Source organism: Rutidosis leptorrhynchoides, chromosome 4 (assembly GCF_046630445.1).
Source record: "Rutidosis leptorrhynchoides isolate AG116_Rl617_1_P2 chromosome 4, CSIRO_AGI_Rlap_v1, whole genome shotgun sequence".
Classification (NCBI taxonomy): Eukaryota; Viridiplantae; Streptophyta; class Magnoliopsida; order Asterales; family Asteraceae; genus Rutidosis; species Rutidosis leptorrhynchoides.
In genome coordinates this window covers 482,098,544-482,126,377 of record NC_092336.1, presented here as the reverse complement: position 1 = coordinate 482,126,377, position 27,834 = coordinate 482,098,544, and the positions used below count along the sequence as shown (strand labels likewise).

Sequence of the window (27,834 nt, the reverse complement as noted above, 5' to 3'; positions counted from 1 at the left end):
ATGAGCGTGATTGGGTTTGATATTGGTAATGATAGTTGTGTTATAGCGGATGCCAAGGGCCGTGTGATTGATGTATTGTTGAACGAAGAATCCAAGTGTGAGACGCAATCTGTGGTGTCATTTGGTCAGAATCAAAGGTTTTTAGGTTCTGTATGTGCTGCATCCGCTACTGCGAATCCAAAATTAACGATTTCACAGGTTAAGAGGTTGGTTGGTAGGCAGTATAAACACCCAAGTGTTCAGGAAGATCTTAAGTTGTTGCCTTTCGAGACAAGGGAGAGTCCTAGTGGTGGTATTTTGATCGTTATAGATTACCTAAAAGAGAAACGCAAGTTTACACCTGTTGAGATTTTAGGGATGTTGTTTAGTCATTTGAAGCAGATAACTGAGAAAAACCTCGAATCCCCTGTAGCAGACTGTGTGATTGGGGTCCCATCCTATTTTACTTATTTGCAGAGACGTGTGTACCTTGATGCAGTTCATATTGCTGGTTTAAGACCTTTGAAGCTGATGCACGATGGTACTGCTATTGCATTAGGTTATGGTATTAATAAGACTGATTTATACGGAACGAATTCTGTATTTGTGGACATTGGGCACTGTGACACTCAGGTCACGGTTGCAGTTTTTGAACCACGATAAATTAAAATATTGTCCCATTCATTTGATGAAAATCTGAGTGGTAGAGATTTTGACCAAGTTTTATTTAAGCATTTTGCTGCACAATTTGAACAGGATTACAAGATTGATACATACTCTAATGTTGGTGCTTGTATAAGGCTTAGGGCTGCGTGTGAGAAGGTAAGAAAAGCATTGAGTGCCAATGCAAAAGCTTCGATTGGTATTGATTGTCTGATGGATAATATCAACGTGAGAGGAATCATAACAAGGAAATAGTTTGAGAACTTGTCGTCAAAGTTGCTACAATGGATTACCTTTGCTTGCAAAAAGGCGTTAAAGTTTTCTGGTTTAAGTGTTGATGAGATATCTAGTATTGAACTTGTTGGACCAGGATCCCGCGTACCAATAATAATGAAGATATTAACTGAATATTTTAATAAAGAACCAACAATACCACTAAATGCCAGTGAATATGTTGCTAGAGGATGTGCTCTTTATTGTACAATGCTTAGCCCTACTTTTCGAGTTCAAGACTATGAGGTAATACTCGATCTCTTGCAAATTTTGGGTGTTTCTAAGTAATTCATGTTTTATTTTATTATTACTGTTTGTTTGCAGATTCAGGATGTTTCCCCTTGTCCAGTAAGACTTTCACTACATGAAGAAGAAGCTGAAAACAAACCACACCGAGAAAACATAATCTTTCAAAGAGGCAGTCCAATTCCGATTATTCATGCCGTTAAATTTCATGCAAAGACTCCATTACATATTCAAGTCTTCTACATCAACGACACTGGCCCCTTTACTGGACGAGCACCTAAAATTGGTGAATTTAGGGTAATAACTAATAACTTCGCTTTTATTTGCTCAAGTATGTGAAATTGTTGCCTGCTTATGAAATGTCCCGTTCATATCGATTATAAACGTTCCATATTAATTGATTTCGTTGCGAGGTTTTGACCTCTATATGAGACGTTTTTCAAAGAATGCATTCGATTTTTAAACAAACCATAACCTTTATTTTATCAATAAAGGTTTAAAAATATTACGACGATTATCAAATAATGATAATCTAAAATATAGCGTTTTCACACGATTATTACATAATGGTTTACAATAATATTACACATCAATTTAAATCTTCGAATGCAGTTTTTAAACATTATTATACAAGCATGCTGACTCCAACTCTTGTCCATAAATTAGCATGCAACAGCGGAAACTCTTAATAATCACCTGAGAATAAACATGCTTTAAACGTCAACAAAAATGTTGGTGAGTTATAGGTTTAACCTATATATATCAAATCGTAATAATAGACCACAAGATTTCATCTTTCAATAACATACAATCTGTATAAAAATTATTCATATGTTGAACACCTGGTAACCGACATTAACAAAATGCATATAGAATATCCCCAAAATAGAAATCCAACTGTATTAATAACTCGAAGTACTAAAGCATATCATTTTCCAGTATGGGGGGAGTTAGTGCCCGTAGATCTACCTTTAGGATTCGCGTCAATTAGGGTGTCTGTTCCCTAATTCTTAGGCTACCAAGCTAAAAGGGTGATATTCGGTATTCATAATCCAACATAGAATGTAATTCAAGTACTTGTGTCTATTTTGTAAAACCTTTATAAAACTGCATGTATTCTCATCCCAAAAATATTAGATTTAAAAGTGGAACTATAACTCACTTTTACAGATTTTTACTTTGCCGGAAATAAGACTTGGCCACTGGTCGATTCATGAACCTATAACAAATATGTATATATGTATCAAAGTATGATCAAAATATAATTGCAACATTTTTTATTACGTTTTAATGATTTGAGTTTGTTAAGTCAGCAGTCCTCGTTAGTAACCTACAACTAGTTGTCCACAGTTAGATGTACAGAAATAAAGCAATATATATTATCTCGAATCAATCCACGACCTCGTGTATACAAGTCTCAGGCTAGATTACAACTCAAAGTATATATAATATTTTGGAATCAACCTCAACCCTGTATAGCTAACTCCAACATTACTGCATATAGAGTGTCTATGGTTGTTACGAAATATATATATATATATATATATATATATATATATATATATATATATATATATATATATATATATATATATATATATATATATATATATATATATAGATGGGTCGATATGATATGTCAAAACATTGTATTCGTTTCTATGGTATCCCAAGATTACATAATATATGTTAGAATACATGTATAATACAATATAAGTTAGTTAAGTTATGATTTGTATAAATTTGTTACAAATTTCACGTAGCTACAACAAGCAAAATTATCCAATCTTGTTTTACCCATAACTTCTTCATTTTAAATCCGTTTTGAGTGATTCAAGTTGCTATGGTTTCATATTGAATTTAAGTTTATGAATCTAAACAGAAAAAGTATAAGTTTATAGTTGGAAATACAGGTTACAATTCGTTTTTGTAAAGGTAGTCATTTCAGTTGAAAGAACGACGTCTAGATGACCATTTTGGAAAAAACATACTTCCACTTTGAGTTTAACCATGATTTTCGGATATAGTTTCATGTTCATAAGAAAAATCATTTTTACGGTGTTGTTCGTGTTTTCAAGTTTTAAATCATTAAGTTAGCATATCATATAGATATAGAACATGTGTCTAGTTGATTTTAAAAGTCAAGTTAGAAGGATTAACTTTTGTTTGCGAACAAGTTTAGAATATACTAAACTATGTTCTAGTGATTACAAGTTTAAATCTTATAATAAGATAGTTATATATATATATATATATATATATATATATATATATATATATATATATATATATATATATATATATATATATATGAATCGAATGATGTTTTGAACATCATTACTACCTCAAGTTTAGTAGTTAAACCTACTGGAAGTGACAAGAAATGATCTAGCTTCAAAGGATCTTGGATGGCTTGAAAGTTCTTGAAGTAGGATCATGACACCAAAACAAGTTCAAGTAAGATTTTTACTCGAATTAAGATAGTTTATAGTTATAGAAATCGAATAAAAGTTTGAATATGAATATTACCTTGAATAAGAAAGATAACCTACTGTAAATAACAAAAGTTTCTTGATCTTAGATGATTACTTGGAATGGATTAGAAAGCTTGGAAGTAAACTAGTAAACTTGAAAGGATTTTTGAAGTGTTCTTGAAGTGTTCTTCCTATGATGATTATAGCTTGATTCTTGAAGAAATTTTTGATGAAGATGATGATTAGTTTACTGGAAAAATTCATTCATAAGTGTGTGTAAGTGTTGAGAGAGAATTAGAAAGAGAATTGGAAGTGAAATGGATTGATTGGTGAGTGGTGAATGATGAGTGGTGAGTGGGGTTAAAAGGAGTTCTAGTTAGTTGACTAGTTCATGGTAGAAGTTAAAATTGATTAGTCATGCATGACATAATCAAGAGTGAAATCCCATGCTAGTTCCTATTGGTATATACTCATAGTAAGTACGTCTAGAAGCTGTGTATAATACGGATGCGAATACTGAATGACTACGAGTAGAATTGTTGATGAAAATGAATGAAAATGTAATTGTAAGCATTTTTGCTAAGTAGAATTACTTTGATATGTGTCTTGAAGTCTTTCAAAGTGTACTAATACATCTTAATACACTATATGTATATTTATTTTAACTGAGTCATTAAGTCATCGTTAGTCGTTACATGTAAGTGTTGTTTTTGAAAGCTTTAAGTTAACGATCTCATTTAATGTTGTTGAAAGCTTTAAATCAAATTTTAACACATTTTTAATAAAGCGATATTAACCCAAACAGGGGTTGCCACCCCTTGGACCCCGCCAGAGGTTGCCACCCCTTGGACCCCGCTATCGGGGGCGCTGCCCTCGAACCCCCATCATAATCAAGATAAGTTCAAACAAGTGTGCTGATATTGCTCAATAACATCATATATATCTATCGCAATATCGTGTAAAAATGCTCTAGAATGAAGGATAATGAAGGCGTTTTCTACAAGTGATAGGCCAAGATATGCAAATTTGTATCGGAGAGTGATTTATAAAGAGTTTTGATAATTTATGACCTTGGTTAATCCCGATACGAGTTAAGGTCTATTTAGTGCTCTAAAATGGTAAAACAAAGCTTCAAATGTGTTAGGCTTCGTCCAAATGAAAGAAGACTGAAAACAAAACGAAACAGTAGCTTTCTTTACACTTGGACGCCGTCCGGGGCTTTGGGACGCCGTCCAGCGCTTTATTCTTGGACGCCGTCCGGGGAATTGGGATGCCGTCTAGCTCTTCACAACGGGACGCCGTCCAGCCTTTGGGACGCCGTCTAGCTCTTTACAACGGGACGCCGTCCAGCCTTTAGGACGCCGTCCAGAAGTAGGTTTCAGCCACTTTTGACTTTCTGACCTACTTTCTCCACTTTAAAAGCTACCGATTGAGGAACTGTTTTATCACATACGAAACCAGAGGTTACAGAGACGATTTTGGGAGCAAATTTGGTGAACTCCAAGCTCTTGGAAGAGGCTCAACATAAAGTCTTCAAAGATCAAAACATTCTCCATCCAAGATTCATTCTCTAGTAGGTTGTTTTCTTGTTCTCCAACAATGAATTCTACTTATCAGTTGATTGTTATTTTGTTTGTAATTATGATTGTTGGCTAAACTCTATAATGTTTGTCTAGATAAATAACCGAGATGTTGAATGTTTACTTTTGATTGATTGTTATTATGCACGATAGTTTAATGTTTGAATACAAGAACCATTCTTGTTAAAGTTTAATCCTTTCGATTCAACTAATTGATATGTTCATTTGATTAAGAAAGATCATCTTGTTAAATTAATGTATTGATTTACACCTAGTGACATGTGTTTATCCATCTTTTACCAAAAGGGATAAGTTGAGTTCAAATGGTCAGCTTACATAGGAATGTAAGAACGACTCTTGTAGACACTTTCGGATAGCCTAATTGATATGTGTAGTTATATAGGTGAACGATCAATTCCCTAGATTATGTTATACATATTTTCATTACTCGATTCCATATAACTAATAGGTGTTAGTAATTTGCCTTATCTAGTGACGTTTATAGGGATCTTATTACCACCCTAAATTGATTACTTGGGTTGGGTGAATTGAGCATCTAACCGGACCAAGGGAATGAACTAGGCTAAATCATAAGTTGACATAGGAGTGGATCATGATCAACACACCATTGACTTGATCATTCTTCAAGTCTTTAGACTAGTTGAATTAGTTGAATACAAATAGGAGGTCTTAGATGACAAGAACATCACTTGCGTCTTGTAATCCCGTTTGAGTGTTTACTTAAGACTACTCTTGGTAAACCGATCAAGTAGTTCTCGTGCATAACCAATCAATCCAGTCTTAATCCTAAATAACATTCAACATCGAGGGTAAAAAGTCTAGATGATCATTTTTCCTTAAATTGATATCAAAACTATCTTACTTGCTTTCTTTGCACTTATTTTCATCTTATAAACTTAAAAGACCAAAAATATTGTTTTTACATTTAACCTTATCTGATTTGGCTAAATCGTTAAATAGACACCAAAACATAAAACTTGTACCTTTAAGCTTCATTTACTTAGTTAATCATAATATAGTTTATAATTCTAGTTTGAATAATACAACTGTTCTTGGAACGATACACGGAACTAAATCAGTTACTATACTACTACACGATCGGGTATACTGCCCGTTAGTGTGTAGCAATCTCTAATCGGTATTTTTCCATATTATTTTATACAACAATTCATATACCACTTTCCGCACATCAAGTTTTTGGCGCCACTGCCGGGGACAGTTTTGTGTCAAATAGAATTATTAACTAATTTGTGATTAAGTAGTTTCTTAATTATTTTAAATTATTAATAGTCTTTGAATAATCTTGTAGAATCGGTATGTTTAATAGTTTTTGTTAGTTGTGTGATTGACAGATTATAGGTTGCATATGCCACATACCCGAAGTTCAGAATCTCCATTACTTACACCGTTTACGGAACCTGATAGAAAGCTTGTTAGAATTCCAAAAGAAGTACTTGAACTTTTTGAATCTTCATCAAAGCAAGAAACTTTTGATTCAGAATCAAGTACAACCAAGCCTCGATATTCAGATTTTGGTAAACCCGTTCAACCCCCAAAATTTGAAATGGAAGGAGAAAGACCGTTGGTACCAAGACAATCAATAGCGGCTAAGATGAAAGCAACCCGAACCGGCCAAGGTAGTGCTATTATGTGACAACCTGGAAATTTCCAACCAAATTTAAACTTTATCTTTATATTATTCCGACACGATAAGCAAAGTTTGTTAAGTTAAATCTCAAGAATTTTAAATTGTGTTCATACATTCATTATAACCTCGACCAAATTCCGACGATTCACGAACCGTTATATATAAATAAATATGTATATATATGTATATATATATTATAACTTGAGAATATTAATAAAGTATTAAACGTATAATACTTTACATGAACGTATTTGTTTCAATATGTTTATCGATGGAATTAGAAGATAATATCAAATGATTGATTTATCAGATACATTATGATATCATTACGGGTCTATGTTATAAGGTCCACTGTGATTTAAGAAATCTATTCTTTTTGACAACATTCGAAAAATGGTAAAGTGATTTATAAGTAAGAACGTGAAGTGTAAATAACTTAGATGTTGGATATCGACAAGTTAAGTAACTCAACATTTTTCATTAAGATGATTTCATACGTTTATTTAACCTTTGAACTTTATCCCATGCTTCACCAACAAACTGTAATTTAAAAACTTGAAACCTATTATGAATATATATGATTCTACTTTTCTAAAGCATTTTATGATATAACGATTTCCATTATTTTAACCTTTAAACAAAATGATTCTTAAAAATATATTTGGTTTTGGAAAACAAAATTATTATATTTCTTTGATTTAGTTTCAAACGTACAAAAACGTTTTCAGTTTAAAAAGAACTTTATTATTAAAACGTATATAACTTTTATAAATATCTAGAACCACTTTTGACAACTCATTACTTAACCAGTATGATAAAGATAACGATATTTATATTTTATTTTATTAAATATATATAACGATTTAAATTAATATTATATATATTTATACACGTATTATACGTACATAGTTTTATACTTTTACTATACTTAAACTTTACCTTTACTTCATTTTTACTTTACTTTAACTTTAATAATTCACTTTAATAATTCATACTTTAATAATTCACTTTAATAATTTATACTTTAATAATTCACTTTAATAATTCATACTTTAATAATTCACTTTAATAATTCAAAAATCTATTATAAATAGAATTCAATAGGTTTCATTATTTCATAGAAACTTGAAAGTATTTTTCTCTAAACTCTCTCAATCGGTTTACATATATATATATATATTTACTCCGTATTATTTCAAGATATTATTAGTATACATAAAATATTACGTCAGAGTGCTGTCCGAGTGATTTTGAAATTGTTTTTCGAGTGGGATTGGATTAAGGAAATTATGGGTTATAGCTATGGAGGTGATTGGGTATGGTTCATGGGTATGCTCGTGAGGTCAATATAGTGTTTATCATCTCCGTTGCGTCTACGTACCTTTCCTGCAATATTGAATCTCAATATTGATACGTGAGTACTCATAATTTAACTTTTACATACTAATAGTGTATCCCTGACTAGTGCTCGAGTATATAGGATTATGCATGTTTGTACTTTTGATATTGCCTTTAGTTAGGTTATGTTGAATCCTGAATTAGTTATATATGCAACTGAGATAAGGTATAAGATATGCATGTCGTTGGAAAGCTAGCGAAAAATTAAGAACTTTTCATTTAGATATCGAATGATTTCGATGAACGGAATTGAAGTTATAGTCCATCGAATTTTTGTATTATTATTAAAAATGATTATTATTATCGTCGTTATTATCGTCGTTCTAGTTTTATCTTATTATTATTATTATCTTTATCAATAAAAGGATTTATATTTAAAAATTGTTATTTTTTTTATTATTACTATCGTTATTATCGTTAAAGTTATAATTAGTATTATTATTATTATCCAATTATTATTATTATTATTATTATTATTATTATTGGTATTGGTATTATTATTATTATTATTATTATTATCATTATTAATATATATATCATTATTTAAAAATGGTTATTGTTATTGTTATTATTATTATTACTATATTATCATTAAGATAATTATTAGTATTATCGTTAATAATGTTATAGTAACTATCATTATTAATATTAGTGTAATTAAAACAAATATTTGTAACACCTAATTATTTTGATTACTATTATTATCATTATTACGAACACGATATAAAAGACGATTAAAAGCTATTAAACGAAACGATTAGGAAATAATGGGTAAGAGTATCATGATGAAATTAAAATATTATAAGATATTGATTTAGATAAAATTATCGTTCTTATTATTTTTATCATTACTATTATTATTAAAATTATCGTTAGTATTAAAACTATCATTTTAACAAAAATTAACATTTTAATAGAAATGTCATTGTTACTATAAAATATCATTATTATTATTATTTTAAATAGAATTATTATTTTAAAGATAATATTAAAAATTATCGTAAATATTAAAGTTATCATAATTAGAATTATCGTTTTATCACTATAAAATATCATTATTATTATTATTTTAAATAGAATTATTATTTTAAAGATAATATTAAAAATTATCGTAAATATTAAAGTTATCATAATTAGAATTATCGTTTTATCATAATGTCATCTTAGTAATTATAGATATTGATATTTTATAATAATAATAATTATTACAAAATAATACAACTTTTACTTACTATCATTATAGATATTATTTTATCAAATAAATATTTGATACAAACATATTTTACTACGTGTAATAACTTACTTTAATAATACCTATCATATTATCTTTATAATATTAAATAAACCCTATAAATTTTATTACTTAATATATATAAAAGTATATTTTATTATATAAATATAATATAAAATTTTATTTATTAATAAATAAATTATATTATTTACTCTAATAAATCTTTTAAAAATATTTAAAAATATAAAACGACGATATTTAAACTATATATTAATCATGTATAGATTTTTGGAAATTATTTTGAGTCAAATTTACTTTTGTTGACTTTTGCATATTAGTCTAGAGCATTAGGATTGTGGTACACTTTGACTTGACCTAATTTGTTAGACAAATATTGACCAACACATAAATATATATAATTAATTTAGGTTCGTGAATCCGAGGCCAACCTTGCACTTGTTCAATGACGTTATATGTATTTTTACTACGAAATACAATATGGTGAGTTTCATTTGCCTTTTTACCCTTTATATTTTTGGGACTGAGAATACATGCACTTTTATAAATGTTTGACGAAATAGACACAAGTAATTGAAACTACATTCTATGGTTGAATTATCGAAATCGAATATGCCCCTTTTTATTAAAGTCTGGTAATCTAAGAATTAGGATACAGACACCCTAATTGACGCGAATCCTAAAGATAGATCTATTGGGCCTAACAAACCCCATCCAAAGTACCGGATACTTTAGTACTTCGAAATTTATATCATGTCCGAAGGAGGATCCCGGAATGATAGGGGATATTCTTATATGTATCTAGTTAATGTCGGTTACCAGGTGTTCACCATATGAATGATTATTTTTTGTCTCTATGCATGGGACGTATATTTATGAGAACTGGAAATGAAATTCTTGTGGTCTATTAAAATGATGGAAATAAATGATTATAATAAACTAATGAACTCACCAACCTTTTGGTTGACACTTTAAAGCATGTTTATTCTCAGGTGTTAAAGAAATCTTCCGCTGTGCATTTGCTCATTTTAAAGATATTACTTGGAGTCTTTCATAGCATATTTCGAAGAGCGTTGCATTCGAGTCATTGAGTTCATCAAAGATTATTATTAAATCAATTTATAGTTGGATAGTGGATATTATGAAATGGTATGCATGCCTGTCAATTTTTGATGTAAAGAAAGATTGTCTTTTAAAAACGAATGCAATGTTTGTAAATTGTATCATATAGAGGTTAAATACCTCGCAATGTAATCAACTATTGTGAATCGTTTATAATGTATATGAACGGGTCCTTTCAGTTGGTATCAGAGCGGTGGTCTTAGCGAACCAGGTCTGCATTAGTGTGTCTAACTGATAAGTCGTTAGGATGCATTAGTGAGTCTGGACTTCGACCGTGTCTGCATGTCAAAAGTTTTGCTTATCATTTCTAGTCGGAAATCATCTGCTTATCATCCATAGGAAATTACCTGCTTATCATTATTAGTCTAGATACGTCTTGCTACATTAATTGCATGAGTAGTGTATAGACAAAATTCATATCTTAGCATATCTGCTAAATCATATCTTATCGTATCTGTTACTTTAAACTTTGCCTGACATATCCCGCAAATTCCTCCGTAATCTATGAAATCTTTTGATCTCTATATATAGATATCCTATGTAAATAGAATACCACCCGATAGCCGAAAAACATTTTATACCGAAAATCCTTTATCCAATCGTACGAAATGGAATTTGTCATCAGTTCAAGTCACTCGGATTCCGAAATGGAATCTCACTCAAGCTTCGAAAGCAGTGTGACCGGAATGGATCAACCAATCAGTCATCACCTATTCTGGATGAATTGGGGATGGGTTCGTAGCCTCCTCAATCATTGGAGACAAGAAGAAGGTGATCCTTTCCATCCACCACATTGCCCTCTTGGCGAAGAACCTGAAGCACTTACCGGAGAACCTGTTCGAGACACCATTTTCTCTCTCATTTCCAGGGTATCTCGTCACGATTATATACTACATCAAATTCTAGATTTTATTTATCCGCTCGTTCCGACCGACAATCATCCTGGAATAATAGAAGAAGTCAACGAACTTCGCGCTCGGGTAGTGGCTTTGGAGAATATGGTGCAGAGATTACAAACACCAGCAGCAGTACCAGTAGCATAACCAGTACCACCATTATTAACGTCAACAGTACCATTACCACCTCCAACCACAACCGCGTTGTAAACCTCAACTTCACAATCTGTCCCACGAGCATCAACGTCATACGTACCATAGATACCAAGGAGTACCAACAACAATAACTGACGAAGTATTAATTCATAACTTCATTGGAGAAACATTCCGTGGCGATTATATAATCTCTAAAGTCTTAGAGATTATCTAATCTAGCCCTAACCATAAATCAGTTAAGCGAACCAAAATGATAGAAGGAAGAGTAGAAACCCTGACAAAAATGGTGTGTGATTAACAAGTTAAACTTGTTTTACCAACAGCATCAACAGTACCGTCAACGTCACCAGCATCGTCAGTACAGTCAACATCAGAATCAACAACACCTATAACATCACAAACTCCGTCAGTTCAAGAATCACTGTGGACATCATTACGAATTAATAATGTGTATATTGTATCAACAAGTTATGAAGAATTAACTCATTCCCTCTGAAGAAATTATATATATATTTTATATATATATATTTTGAAATAAAAAAATAAATCTTTCCGTGCTAAGCTATTGTGTGTGAATCTTAACTACTCAGTTAATTCATATTACAAATATGTAATAATGTACATCCCTCGCCCGCGACTTAACCATCGTTAACTACAATCTCTGTCTCAATTCAACAAATTCCAATTCCTAATAAATCAAGTATATATTTGATTTTACACTTCATCATTGATGTAACTGAAACTTTTCAGATAACATCATTCGTACTTTGCGAAGTTCACAAGAATTTAACGAAAACCAACATCACATCTCAACAAATAACGAAGTATTGATTCATAATTTCAATATTATTGAAGAAATACTTATGTAACCTCTAAAGCCTTCAAGGAATTATTCAATTCTAGTTCCAACCATAAATCGAATGAGTTTAATTTAGTATTAACTCATTAAAATCTATGTTACATCTGAGGAGAATATATACATATATATTTTCATAAAGACTGTAATAAAATTCTTATGTACAAAATATTAATTGTGAAAATTTTTTAACGGGTAGGTAATACCCGAGAGACATATATAAATTCACAATTAATATGTTACATTCTTCGAATCAGATTAAGCAAATTATCAATTATACTTCCTACTTTCACAATAATATACATTCTTTCATAGAAATCAAAACAACCATACTCATTCAAACCCAATTACATATTCTGCTTTTAAAATCTCAGAATTCTATTTGAGATATAACCGGTACCATCACTTTTAGATTCCTACATCTTTCAAAGCTATACTTTGTCTTCAAAAGTGTGTTAGAACATCAAATGTATACAAACGATTACAATCTGTGTTCAAACCCTTCGAAAATCTCTGAAGACACTTCAAATAATGAGCAATCGAGATGATGATCCAACCACATATTACCCACAGTTATGTACTTAAAAAGCTCTCGAAATCAAAGTCATAATTCAACACATATCTGTGTCAGATCTTTTGGCATTTATTAGCAAAAATAACCTTGCAATTCCTTTGCAAAGTAGCAAAATATATCACAGCTCCAGCAAGACAACTTCGATTTTTTCATTCGGATTAGCCTTATCATAATTTTGATATATGTGATTACCCTTTTGTTACCGGAGAACCTTTCATATTCCACCACATTAGCAATAAACTTACCAACAACTTCACTGATCTTGGGCATTCGGAAGAATCTTTTTATTTATCGAAACCTCATCATTTACTCATCTGCCTCTTGTAACGAGAATTGTCATACGAATCATTGGGAAATAGCAATCAGTATTTTGAAATCTCACAGCATGTTGACGCCAACAGTTATACATAATGTCTATTCCAAGGCTTACATACTTTAAATGTGAAGTTTCTGAAAAACACTCTGAACCGCGAACTAGTTCTCGAAATGCTGATGAAGCAACAAAAACTGTAAATGACCTTAGCAGTAAAAAGTTTGATGATAAAGATTAGTGTATTAACAAAGCTCAGAAATAGAGAAGTTTTGGAACTGGAAAACGGATTGAGCAAAGTATGAAGGAGGCTGTGGACAAATCACAAAGACTGAACCTGCCTTCAAAGAATCTAAATGATTCAGTGTCTGCTGAAGTCATTAACAAATACCTTGCTCCTGACACTAAACCCTCACAGACAATATTCTTCATCATCCTCTGATATTAGAAATTCTAAGATATCATCGTATCTTTCATTATAAATATCCTCCATATTTCTGAAGATATTTCCATAAATATTCTTATCTAGAATCATTTATCTCTTTGCGCTATCTGTATTACATCAAAAAGGAAACTGTTTAGTTCCTATACTCTGTAAACCTTTGAGTTTAAAATATGAATGTTTTTGAAGTAGTGTTGGAAACTGAAGCATGAGTTAGTATAATATAATGACACTTGATCAACGTGATTGTATTACAGTAATTCATGCTGAGTTTCTAAATGGAACGTGATGATTCACAGATCATAACATCATCATGTGCCATGTTATACGACTCTTGTATTCTATTTAACCTCTAAAATATCAAGAAAATATTTCTTGATGATTCGGCCTTTTCCAAGGTATTCTAGTAATTTGACAAGTCAAGATCGTGCCATCACAATTTCCTTCCTAGAACATTAATAATGTTCATTCCAAAATTCATATCTGTAAATTCTGGACCATTACAAGCGGTGCTTAATCGCAAGAAGAAGAAACGAAAGGACAAAACTCTGAAATAGAAATTGGGGTATAAATTGCAGCAAATAAAAGAGAGCATTAACTGTGGATGACAATGATTATAGAAGATAGAAATAGAGACTTTGAAATATAAGGAAAGATATAAAGCCCAACGACAAACCAAAAATTATAAACCATATATATCGATGCATATAGCAATATAAAGACACGGGAGAACTAGAAACACTATAAACCCAAGAGTATAGTAGAAGTAAATAGATTCTTCTGGCGGTAGATGAAAAAGAAGAATGACCGATATGAAAGTTATAAGTATATCGAGAATCAGAACTGGATGGAGCATATTGATGAATACTTTAAAATATGAGTTGAGGGGGAAAGAATAGAAGGTGATGAAACATGACTAGGAACTTAGAAATCAACAGATTTAACTCACACAATGACGGAATAAGTGAATCAAACCCTCTAGTGGATAGGTTAAGCTTTTTTGGATTAATTTAGTCATACCACAACTAAATCAAGTGTGATTAGATCAACACCTAGAGCTATTATTCACCACCTGGGTGATTTGGGTTGAGAGAGAATCGGAGGAGCTCACCAGATCTGAGTGTGTGTAACAAATGAGAGGCTTAACCTAAAATGAAGAACATAAGACTTTATATACCCCTGCTATTGACTCACCCATACGATTCATCCATCACACATACGAGTTGGCTTCATCAGCCGTACGGGTGATCACTCACTTGTGTCTTCTCATTTACGTGGTAATTGTGACTTAGCTCAGCATCAACTGTGCGTATGAGCCTGTCAGCCGTACGAGTGAGGCTTCACTCGGACATCTGACTAAGTCTAACATAGTCAAACATCCAAATCTCGTTTCTGCAGTTGCTGTAACCACATACAAACACGGATAGGATAATAACGAACGATCATGGTGGCCTGTAAACTGTTGTACCTGCAATGGACGTGGGTAGATGTCTAGGGACTTGCATAAAATATATCAACAAAAGGTGTGAGTTGTAAGAAAAGGAAGGAGCTGAATTTATAAGAAAATCTCCGACAGAACAATTAAAATGGACAATCGCATTTAAAGCAGATCCTAATTCCTTTTGTTACCGGAGAATCAAATCTTATTACAAAGATTTTCTTCAAATCTGGAAATCAATCATATCTACGTCAAATGATAAGATGAATCTACACTTACTCATTTCACTCTTCTATGTTAGCTTCATTCGTACTCTTCATATAAATGGATTGTTTATCCAAATTATTCGCTGATGATAAAACTCTAATTTTCAGCCTGTATGCATCATGAAAACATACTTATTATCATTCACGACCTTTCCACTCAAATTTCGGGACGAAATTTCTTTAACGGGTAGGTACTGTGACAACCTGGAAATTTCCAACCAAATTTAAACTTTATCTTTATATTATTCCGACACGATAAGCAAAGTTTGTTAAGTTAAATCTCAAGAATTTTAAATTGTGTTCATACATTCATTATAACCTCGACCAAATTCCGACGATTCACGAACCGTTATATATAAATAAATATGTATATATATGTATATATATATTATAACTTGAGAATATTAATAAAGTATTAAACGTATAATACTTTACATGAACTTATTTGTTTCAATATGTTTATCGATGGAATTAGAAGATAATATCAAATGATTGATTTATCAGATACATTATGATATCATTACGGGTCTATGTTATGAGGTCCACTGTGATTTAAGAAATCTATTCTTTTTGACAACATTCGGAAAATGGTAAAGTGATTTATAAGTAAGAACGTGAAGTGTAAATAACTTAGATGTTGGATATCGACAAGTTAAGTAACTCGACATTTTTCATTAAGATGATTTCATACGTTTATTTAACCTTTGAACTTTATCCCATGCTTCACCAACAAACTGTAATTTAAAAACTTGAAACCTATTATGAATATATATGATTCTACTTTTCTAAAGCATTTTATGATATAACGATTTCCATTATTTTAACCTTTAAACAAAATGATTCTTAAAAATATATTTGGTTTTGGAAATCAAAATTATTATATTTCTTTGATTTAGTTTCAAACGTACAAAAACGTTTTCAGTTTAAAAAGAACTTTATTATTAAAATGTATATAACTTTTATAAATATCTAGAACCACTTTTGACAACTCATTACTTAACCAGTATGATTAAGATAACGATATTTATATTTTATTTTATTAAATATATATAACGATTTAAATTAATATTATATATATTTATACGCGTATTATACGTACATAGTTTTATACTTTTACTATACTTAAACTTTACCTTTACTTTATTTTTACTTTACTTTAACTTTAATAATTCACTTTAATAATTTATACTTTAATAATTCACTTTAATAATTCATACTTTAATAATTCACTTTAATAATTCATACTTTAATAATTCACTTTAATAATTCATACTTTAATAATTCACTTTAATAATTCAAAAATCTATTATAAATAGAATTCAATAGGTTTCATTATTTCATAGAAACTTGAAAGTATTTTTCTCTAAACTCTCTCAATCGGTTTACATATATATATATATATTTACTCCGTATTATTTCAAGATATTATTAGTATACATAAAATATTACGTCAGAGTGCTGTCCGAGTGATTTTGAAATTGTTTTTCGAGTGGGATTGGATTAAGGAAATTATGGGTTATAGCTATGGAGGTGATTGGGTATGGTTCATGGGTATGCTCGTGAGGTCAATATAGTGTTTATCATCTCCGTTGCGTCTACGTACCTTTCCTGCAATATTGAATCTCAATATTGATACGTGAGTACTCATAATTTAACTTTTACATACTAATAGTGTATCCCTGACTAGTGCTCGAGTATATAGGATTATGCATGTTTGTACTTTTGATATTGCCTTTAGTTAGGTTATGTTGAATCCTGAATTAGTTATATATGCAACTGAGATAAGGTATAAGATATGCATGTCGTTGGAAAGCTAGCGAAAAATTAAGAACTTTTCATTTAGATATCGAATGATTTCGATGAACGGAATTGAAGTTATAGTCCATCGAATTTTTGTATTATTATTAAAAATGATTATTATTATCGTCGTTATTATCGTCGTTCTAGTTTTATCTTATTATTATTATTATCTTTATCAATAAAAGGATTTATATTTAAAAATTGTTATTTTTTTTATTATTACTATCGTTATTATCGTTAAAGTTATAATTAGTATTATTATTATTATCCAATTATTATTATTATTATTATTATTATTATTATTATTATTATTATTATTATTATTATTGGTGTTGGTATTATTATTATTATTATTATTATCATTATTAATATATATATCATTATTTAAAAATGGTTATTGTTATTGTTATTATTATTATTACTATATTATCATTAAGATAATTATTAGTATTATCGTTAATAATGTTATAGTAACTATCATTATTAATATTAGTGTAATTAAAACAAATATTTGTAACACCTAATTATTTTGATTACTATTATTATCATTATTACGAACACGATATAAAAGACGATTAAAAGCTATTAAACGAAACGATTAGGAAATAATGGGTAAGAGTATCATGATGAAATTAAAATATTATAAGATATTGATTTAGATAAAATTATCGTTCTTATTATTTTTATCATTACTATTATTATTAAAATTATCGTTAGTATTAAAACTATCATTTTAACAAAAATTAACATTTTAATAGAAATGTCATTGTTACTATAAAATATCATTATTATTATTATTTTAAATAGAATTATTATTTTAAAGATAATATTAAAAATTATCGTAAATATTAAAGTTATCATAATTAGAATTATCGTTTTATCACTATAAAATATCATTATTATTATTATTATTTTAAATAGAATTATTATTTTAAAGATAATATTAAAAATTATCGTAAATATTAAAGTTATCATAATTAGAATTATCGTTTTATCATAATGTCATCTTAGTAATTATAGATATTGATATTTTATAATAATAATAATTATTACAAAATAATACAACTTTTACTTACTATCATTATAGATATTATTTTATCAAATAAATATTTGATACAAACATATTTTACTACGTGTAATAACTTACTTTAATAATACCTATCATATTATCTTTATAATATTAAATAAACCCTATAAATTTTATTACTTAATATATATAAAAGTGTATTTTATTATATAAATATAATATAAAATTTTATTTATTAATAAATAAATTATATTATTTACTCTAATAAATCTTTTAAAAATATTTAAAAATATAAAACGACGATATTTAAACTATATATTAATCATGTATAGATTTTTGGAAATTATTTTGAGTCAAATTTACTTTTGTTGACTTTTGCATATTAGTCTCGAGCATTAGGATTGTGGTACACTTTGACTTGACCTAATTTGTTAGACAAATATTGACCAACACATAAATATATATAATTAATTTAGGTTCGTGAATCCAAGGCCAACCTTGCACTTGTTCAATGACGTTATATGTATTTTTACTACGAAATACAGTATGGTGAGTTTCATTTGCCTTTTTACCCTTTATATTTTTGGGACTGAGAATACATGCGCTTTTATAAATGTTTGACGAAATAGACACAAGTAATTGAAACTACATTCTATGGTTGAATTATCGAAATCGAATATGCCCCTTTTTATTAAAGTCTGGTAATCTAAGAATTAGGGAACAGACACCCTAATTGACGCGAATCCTAAAGATAGATCTATTGGGCCTAACAAACCCCATCCAAAGTACCGGATGCTTTAGTACTTCGAAATTTATATCATGTCTGAAGGAGGATCCCGGAATGATAGGGGATATTCTTATATGTATCTAGTTAATGTCGGTTACCAGGTGTTCACCATATGAATGATTATTTTTTGTCTCTATGCATGGGACGTATATTTATGAGAACTGGAAATGAAATTCTTGTGGTCTATTAAAATGATGGAAATAAATGATTATGATAAACTAATGAACTCACCAACCTTTTGGTTGACACTTTAAAGCATGTTTATTCTTAGGTGTTAAAGAAATCTTCCGCTGTGCATTTGCTCATTTTAAAGATATTACTTGGAGTCTTTCATAGCATATTTCGAAGAGCGTTGCATTCGAGTCATTGAGTTCATCAAAGATTATTAATAAATCAATTTATAGTTGGATAGTGGATATTATGAAATGGTATGCATGCCTGTCAATTTTTGATGTAAAGAAAGATTGTCTTTTAAAAACGAATGCAATGTTTGTAAATTGTATCATATAGAGGTTAAATACCTCGCAATGTAATCAACTATTGTGAATTGTTTATAATGTATATGAACGGGTCCTTTCATATTACTCCGCCCACTGGTGAGGTAAATTTTCAAGAGATATGTCTTCTTTTCAAACTTAAACCAGGCACTGACCAGGCCATATTTTTAAGACTTTTCCCATGGACACTCTACGGGGAAGTACGAAGTTGGTTAGATTCATTAGCCGAGGCTACGATAGAAACTTGGGATGGTATGTTGGAAAAATTTCTTAAGAAATATTTTCCAGCTTCTAAGTCCGCGAGACTCCAACACGAAATTACCCAATTCTGTCAAAAGCCGATGGAAACCTTGTACGAAGCATGGAATCGATTTTCCAAAATGCTAAGAGGATGTCCGAACCATGGTTTGGATACCTTCCAAAAAGTCCAAATCTTTTACAAGGGTTGTGATGTTGCAACTCGAATTTCCATTGATCAAGCGTCCAGAGGTTCACTCATGGACAAAACTGAGCAAGAAGCTTATGAGATAATCGAGAAGCTAGCCGATTATTCTCATGAGTGGCATCAAGAACGACCAATTACTCGTAATGCTCAAGTCCAAAGCGCCGGTGCTTATGATGACCTTAGTTCCCTAAGTGTGAAAATAGACGGTGTTGCTCGAAACATGGACAAAATCACCAAGGAAATTCATAGTATGAAAGTAGGTTGTGAATACTGTGATGGACTCCATTTAGGAAAAGATTGTGATGCCGGTTTAACTATGGCTCAAAAAGAAGAAGTGGCTTTCATAAGCCAAAGAAATAATAATCAATTTCAAGGAAGAGCCCAGTTTAACCGGAACTTCAACAACCCCTACAACCCTCAAGGTCAAAATTCCAATTACCAACAAGGGTCAAGTAGCGGGTACCAACAACAAACTCCGGGTTTTTATCAAAAACCCCAACAGGAAGAGAAAAAGTCAAATTTGGAGAGTATGTTGGAAAAGTTAATTGCATCACAAACTCAGCTTGTCACAAACATAAACCAAACCAACGAGAAAAACAAACACCAGTTTAGAAACCAACAAGCCTCAATACAGAACTTGGAGAAGCAAATGAGTGGGTTAGCTAGTTTACTTAGTGAGAGAAAACCAGGAAGTTTACCGGGCGATACCAATAAGAACTCCCGAAATGAGCACGCCAATGTTATTACCACACGGAGTGGTTTAGCATACGATGCTCCAAAAATGCCCGAAAATTCTAATTTCAGTGTTCCCTTGAACCAAAATGATGAACCGGTTAAGGAGCCGGAACAAGTGGTTGAAAAGGAAGAACGGAAAAAACCAGTAGTGAAACCATATCAACCACCGCTCCCATACCCAAGAAAGCAAAAACAAGAAAGGTTAGAGGCCGAAAGGTCGAAATTCCTAGATATGTTTAAACAAATTAACATAAATATGCCTTTCATTGATGTAATCTCAGGTATGCCCAAGTATGCTAAGTTCTTAAAAGACTTACTTACTAATCGGAAGAAAATGGAGGAACTTTCATCAGTCACCATGAATGCTAATTGTTCAGCAATCTTGATGAACAAAATACCAAAAAAGTTAGCAGATCCTGGAAGTTTTACCATACCATGTCTCCTTAGAGATTTGGAATGCATTAAAGCATTAGCGGATTTAGGGGCTAGCATAAATTTAATGCCTTATTCATTATATGTTAAGCTAAACCCTGGGGTACTAAAACCAACCCGAATGACAATTCAACTAGTAGACCGCTCTGTTAAATTCCCCCGTGGAATTTTAGAAACTATGTTGGTAAAAGTAGGTACCTTAGTATTTCTGGCTGATTTTGTAATTTTGGACATGGAGGAGGATACACGTGTGCCTCTTATATTAGGTCGACCTTTCCTCAATACTGCTAGAGCTATGATAGATGTTCATGGGCAGAAATTGACCCTTAGTATTGAGGATATGAAGGTTACCTTTTCCGTTGACCATGCCCTGCAATACCCCGAATCTACTGATGATCAATGTTATTATTTGCAAACCGTAGACACATATTGGAATTGTTGCAGGAATTTCTAGAATTGCAAGGTATGGGAGAATGCATTTTTGCGGAAGGTGATGAAGAGAATATGGTGGAAGAAGTGGAGATGTTGACCACCTTGATGGCTAATGGTTATGAGCCAAATGATGAAGAGTACAGAAAGTTGGATTTGGGAAATGAATACCGATGTAAAACATCAATTGAAGAACCCCTCGTTTTAGAACTCAAGCCACTTCCAAAACACTTGGAATATGCTTACCTTCAAGAGGGTTCTACTCTTCCGGTTATCATTTCATCCGAACTCTCTGTAAGTGAGAAGTCTAAGCTTGTTTCCATGTTAAAAGCCCATAAACCGGCTCTAGCATGGAAAATTCATGACATCAAGGGTATAAGTCCCTCTTATTGTAAGCATAAAATATTAATGGAAGATAACTATAAACCATGTGTACAAAGACAAAGGCGACTGAACCCTAATATGCAGGAAGTTGTTAAAAAGGAGATTGTCAAACTCCTAGATGCAGGTCTTATTTATCGAATTTTGGATAGTCCTTGGGTGAGTCCGGTCCAGTGTATACCCAAAAAGGGTGGCATGACCGTTATCACCAATGAAGACGACCAATTAATTTCCACCAGGACTATCACGGGTTGGAGGGTATGCATTGATTACAGAAAATTAAATGATGCTACCCGAAAAGACCATTTTCCACTTCCTTACATTGATCAAATGTTGGAAAGGTTGGCAGGAAAGAACTTTTATTGTTTTCTTGACGGTTTCTCGGGATATTTCCAAATCCCTATAGCACCCGAGGACCAAGAGAAAACCACCTTTACATGCCCTTATGGTACTTTCTCTTACCGATGTATGCCCTTTGGCTTATGCAATGCTCCTGCTACCTTCCAAAGGTGTATGGTAGCTATTTTTCATGATATGATCGAAGACTTTATGGAAGTATTCATGGATGACTTTTCAGTCTTTGGTGATTCTTTTAACTCATGTCTTAATAATCTTGAGCGTATGTTGATTAGGTGTGAAGAATCTAATCTTGTGCTTAACTGGGAAAAATGCCATTTTATGGTAAGAGAGGGCATTGTTTTAGGTCATAAAATTTCCTCTGCAGGACTGGAGGTGGACAGAGCTAAAGTGGAAGTTATAGCTAAATTACCACCACCGTTAAATGTGAAAGGTGTAAGAAGTTTTCTGGGGCACGCCGGTTTTTACCGGCGGTTCATTAAAGATTTTTCCAAAATTGCAACCCCGATGAACAAACTTCTTGAGAAAGACGCTCCATTTGTCTTTATAGACGAGTGTCTTAATGCCTTTAACCTCCTTAAAGCAAAACTCACGCAATCACCCATTCTCATATCTCCGAATTGGTCAATTCTATTCGAACTTATGTGTGACGCTAGTGACTTTGCTATTGGTGCAGTCTTGGGGCAAAGAATTGAAAAACATTTCAAGCCCATTTATTATGCTAGTAAGACATTGCAAGGAGCCCAACTTAATTACACTACCACCGAGAAGGAACTCCTGGCAATCGTCTTTTCATTTGATAAATTCTGATCCTATTTGGTATTAGCAAAGACGGTTGTCTATACAGACCATTCGGCATTAAAGTACTTGCTTGCTAAGCAAGATGCTAAACCCCGGTTAATACGTTGGGTCTTGCTTTTTCAAGAATTCGACATTGATATTAAAGACAAAAAGGGGGTCGAAAACCTAGCAGCCGATCACCTTTCTCGACTTGAGAACTCGAATCTTGAGGTTCTCCATGAGACCGTTATTCAAGATAATTTTCCGGATGAAAATCTCATGAAAATTGAGAAAATTGATGATCCCTGGTTTGTAGACATAGCCAACTATCTTGCGGGTGGATTCCTAGAAACCGGTATGTCACATCAAAAACGAAAGAAATTTTTCAGTGACATAAAATACTATTTTTGGGAAAACCCGTATCTCTTTAAACGGTGTCCCGATGGGATAATCCGTCGTTGTGTCTCCGGGGAAGAATGCAATCAAATTCTTCTCCAATGTCATATTGGTCCCACTGGTGGACATTTTGAACCCCAAATCACGGGGAGAAAAGTCTATGAGGCCGGTTTTTATTGGCCTACCATCTTCAAGGATTTCCACCAAATTTGTAAATCATGCGATTCTTGCCAAAGGGCAGGAAAAATTAGTCAAAGAGACGAAATGCCTCAAAACATAATCCAAGTTTGTGAGGTTTTCGATATTTGGGGCATTGATTTCATGGGATCATTCCCAAAATCTAATTCCAACCAATACATACTCGTTGCAGTTGACTACGTGTCAAAATGGGCTGAAGCAAAGGCTCTCCCCACAAACGATGCACGAGTTGTTGTAATTTTTCTTAAAGAGCTCTTTGCCCGATTTGGTACCCCGAAAGCATTAATTAGTGACCGTGGTACCCATTTTTGCAACACCCAATTAGAAAAGGTGTTGAAACGATATGGGGTAACCCATAAAATTTCTACATCTTATCACCCACAAACAAGTGGGCAAGTTGAAAATACAAATCGGGCACTAAAAAGGATCCTTGAGAAAACGGTTGGATCAAATCCTAAGGTGTGGTCGACGAAGCTTGACGATGCTTTGTGGGTGTTTAGAACTGCCCACAAAACTCCTATTGGAACCACACCTTACCGCCTAGTCTATGGGAAGGCATGTCATCTCCCTTTGGAGATATAGCACAAATCACATTGGGCTCTTAAGACATGTAATCTCGATCTTGAAAAAGCGGGAAACCTTCATTTAAACCAACTTAATGAGTTGGATGAGTTGAGACAAAATGCCTATGAAAATCGCTCATATACAAGGAAAAGACAAAAGTTTGGCACGACAACCGTCTTAGGAATCTGAAAGATTTTAAAGAGGATGATCGTGTTTTGCTATTTAACTCACGATTTAAACTTTTCCCTGGAAAACTCAATTCCCGATGGATGGGACCATTTGTTGTTAACAAGGCTTTTCCATATAGAACGGTGGAGTTAAGGAATGCAAAAGGTGAAACGTTTAAGGTAAATGGCCACCGGGTCAAGCATTATGTTGATGGTCCCCTAGAAATCGAAGATGAGGTTAGCCTCAACTTCGAGAACAAAGCGTAAATCGAAATGGGGACTAGTTGGGTGAATAACTCGTTAAAAAGTGGTTCACAAATGTAAATATTTTGAATTGTGTGTACGATAATTTTTAGTGTTGTGCAAAATGATTTACGTTTGGACTTAAAACTGGCGAGTGTCAAAAATTGAGGTCAGTAAGTTTTAGTTCATTGGGACGCCGTCCCAAATCCCTGGACGCCGTCCCCCTTTTAAATCCTGGACGCCGTCCCAAAATGCAGACGCCGTCCCACTTCATAAACTTGGACGCCATCCCATATCCTGGACGTCGTCCAAAGTACCTGACTCAGAAAAAAATATACGCGTTTTATACCCTATCCACCCCATTTCTCAACCACAAAACACATTTTTTATAAAGTTCTCTCTGCCAAACACGAACCCACTTCCAAAAACCCTAATTTCCTACCTCAAATTCGCGTTTTCTTCTACCAAATCCAAGCTCCAATCATGTTTTATAGGGTATGGTTACTTCATTTTCACATTTTTCTTTCTCAATTACTTGAATTGTATGTTTATATGTATAAATTGGTGAAGGATAAGTGTGGGGTGTTTGAATTTTCATGATTCATGTTTAGATTAACATGCCTTACTTGTTTAATTACCCATATTGTGTTGATTTTGCAAAGATTACATGTTTTTAAGGGTATGCTCATGATTCTAGGGTTTGTGATAATTGAATCCGAATTTAGGGTGATTAATTCATGATATTGAGTTTGTATATGATGTTAATGAAGCTTGTGAAGTGTTTAATTGTGTTGGTGATATAGATGTCAATTTGGCCGGGTCATAATTTGAATATTCTTGAATTTTTAGCATATTTTTGAATTGAAATGAACTTATGAAACATGTATGCTTGATTTTCATTTATGTGAGCCTGTTGAAGTAGATTGATGGTATGGGTTGCTATAATGGATGACGTATAATGGTCCTTTTGAGCTAAAATTGTGAAAATTTGTGTTATGATTTGTAATGAATATCATTAGAATGCAAGTTTAAATGTTATGACCTATGAATGCAACATGCTTGAATCCTAAGTTGATGCTAAATTGTGAAGTTGTGATTTTCATTTTTGAAAGTGTATTAGCGGGTTTATGTTAACTTTGGTTGACTTTGGTTAAAAATGGTGAACATACGCTTTTGTTTAAATGAATCATAATACTTATGAACTTTGTATGGAATGATTAGGTTCTCTTGCTACTCGGTTATGTTTTTAGCTAACATTAACACAACGGTTTCTATGTTCTTTTGGTTTGGTGTTATTATGTTTTGCAGGGACAATCTAGCAGAAGAGGACAACCAAAAAGAGGGAGGACTTCAGGTTTGGTTCCACCACCACCACCACCACAACAACATTCATCTTCATCATCTGGTGACGAAGAAGAGGAGGATCTAAATGATCCTCGAGTTTGGTTGACACAGGTTCAAAACGACAACTATTACGCAGAAACATTTGAGAGGATAAACAGTAGGCCCATAAATGCAATGTGGTACTTTATTTGGGGCCCATTGGATGAGGCAAATATGCACCAACATGTTTCTCGTTTGCTAGCCATTCCCTACGATAGGATCGTTACCTACGCGTGGGAGCACGTTTTTAGCATCCGCGAACCAATTTTTCCGGTGTTGTTAAAAGAATTTTACTCAACTGTACGGTTTAATAATGTTCGAGATTATTTGTCGAATGATTTTCTTCAGTTTCGATTAGGGGGCGAAAATAGAGGGATAAGCAAATTTGAGTTGTGCAGAGTGTTGGGGATTTTTGAGGAACTTACCGACAACCAATTGGGTGATTACTTGCGGGGTTCGGATTACGTTGGTCGAGAGCCCTTTAATGAGATTGCTTATTGGCGAAGAATTTGTGGGCCGAATGCATCTACACCGTTCAGATCAAGCAGACACAGGTATAATGAGATTGCATCCCGGGATGATAGACTTCTTCATCGACTCATCACATGCACTTTCAATGCGAGAGTAGAAGGCAACGAAAAGTTTAAAACATTGGATCTATGGATAATGGATCAAATAAAACGAGGTTACTATACTGATATTCCTGGGTTGATAGGAAACTATTTTCTGGCCATCGCTACCGAGACACGGAGAGAAAAGCCACTTCTTGGAGGCCACTATATCACGAGGATTGCTCGTCTCTTCGACATAGATTTCAGCCGATTGATGGAGTGTACTAACGTCATGAAACCATTAAAGAAAATTTCTTATATCAACGCTGATATTCTCATGAAGGATGCAAATGGGCATTTGGTACCTTTTGTGGCAGGTGGCGCGAGTGGTAGTGGCGTGCAGCAAGAACAACAGGTAGAGGAGGAAGCAGAAATGGAGGCGCAAACGAGCGTTGGTGATCAGGGTCCTTGGCATCCGTCCCAATCTAGTTGGGATAATTTGATTAGTAGTGTTAATAATATGAGGTTGAGTCCGAGTGACCAAAGGACACACAGCGATCGAATGTGGGATAGTCAGCAGCGAATAGAGCAATGACAGATTGCTCAAGTGCACGATCAGGGATGGATGAGTTATGGTATTGATTGGAATAACCATAACTCAGAGTTGTTTTATTCCAACCCCGAGCAGTACTATGGGACGACACGACTGACACCCCAATATTACACGGATCCTCAACACCCACCTCCTCCTTACCCGATTTATGATAATAACGCTGCGATGCAGGATGCTAGGAACCGATTTGATCAGGAATTCCCGCAAGGACGCCCGTACAGAGATGGTTCGGGAAACTACTTTTGGCCATATGGTAACTAATCCAGTTAAGGCCTGCGTGCCTTTGATCATTTTGTACACTGTTTTCAGACTATTTAATTTGTGTGGTGTGTTTTTAGACAATATTTGGTTTGTAATAATTGACTAATTGTGTGGATTGATAATGGGTGTGGTTGACAAAACACCATTATTTTTAGAATTATTTGTGTGGTTTGTTTTTTTTGTGCAGCGTGATTTAA

At 32.6% G+C, this 27,834-nt stretch overlaps 1 pseudogene; it reads left to right on the top strand.

Moving 5' to 3' along the window:
- LOC139842339 (heat shock 70 kDa protein 16-like) lies at window positions 1-27,834 on the top strand (annotated as a pseudogene).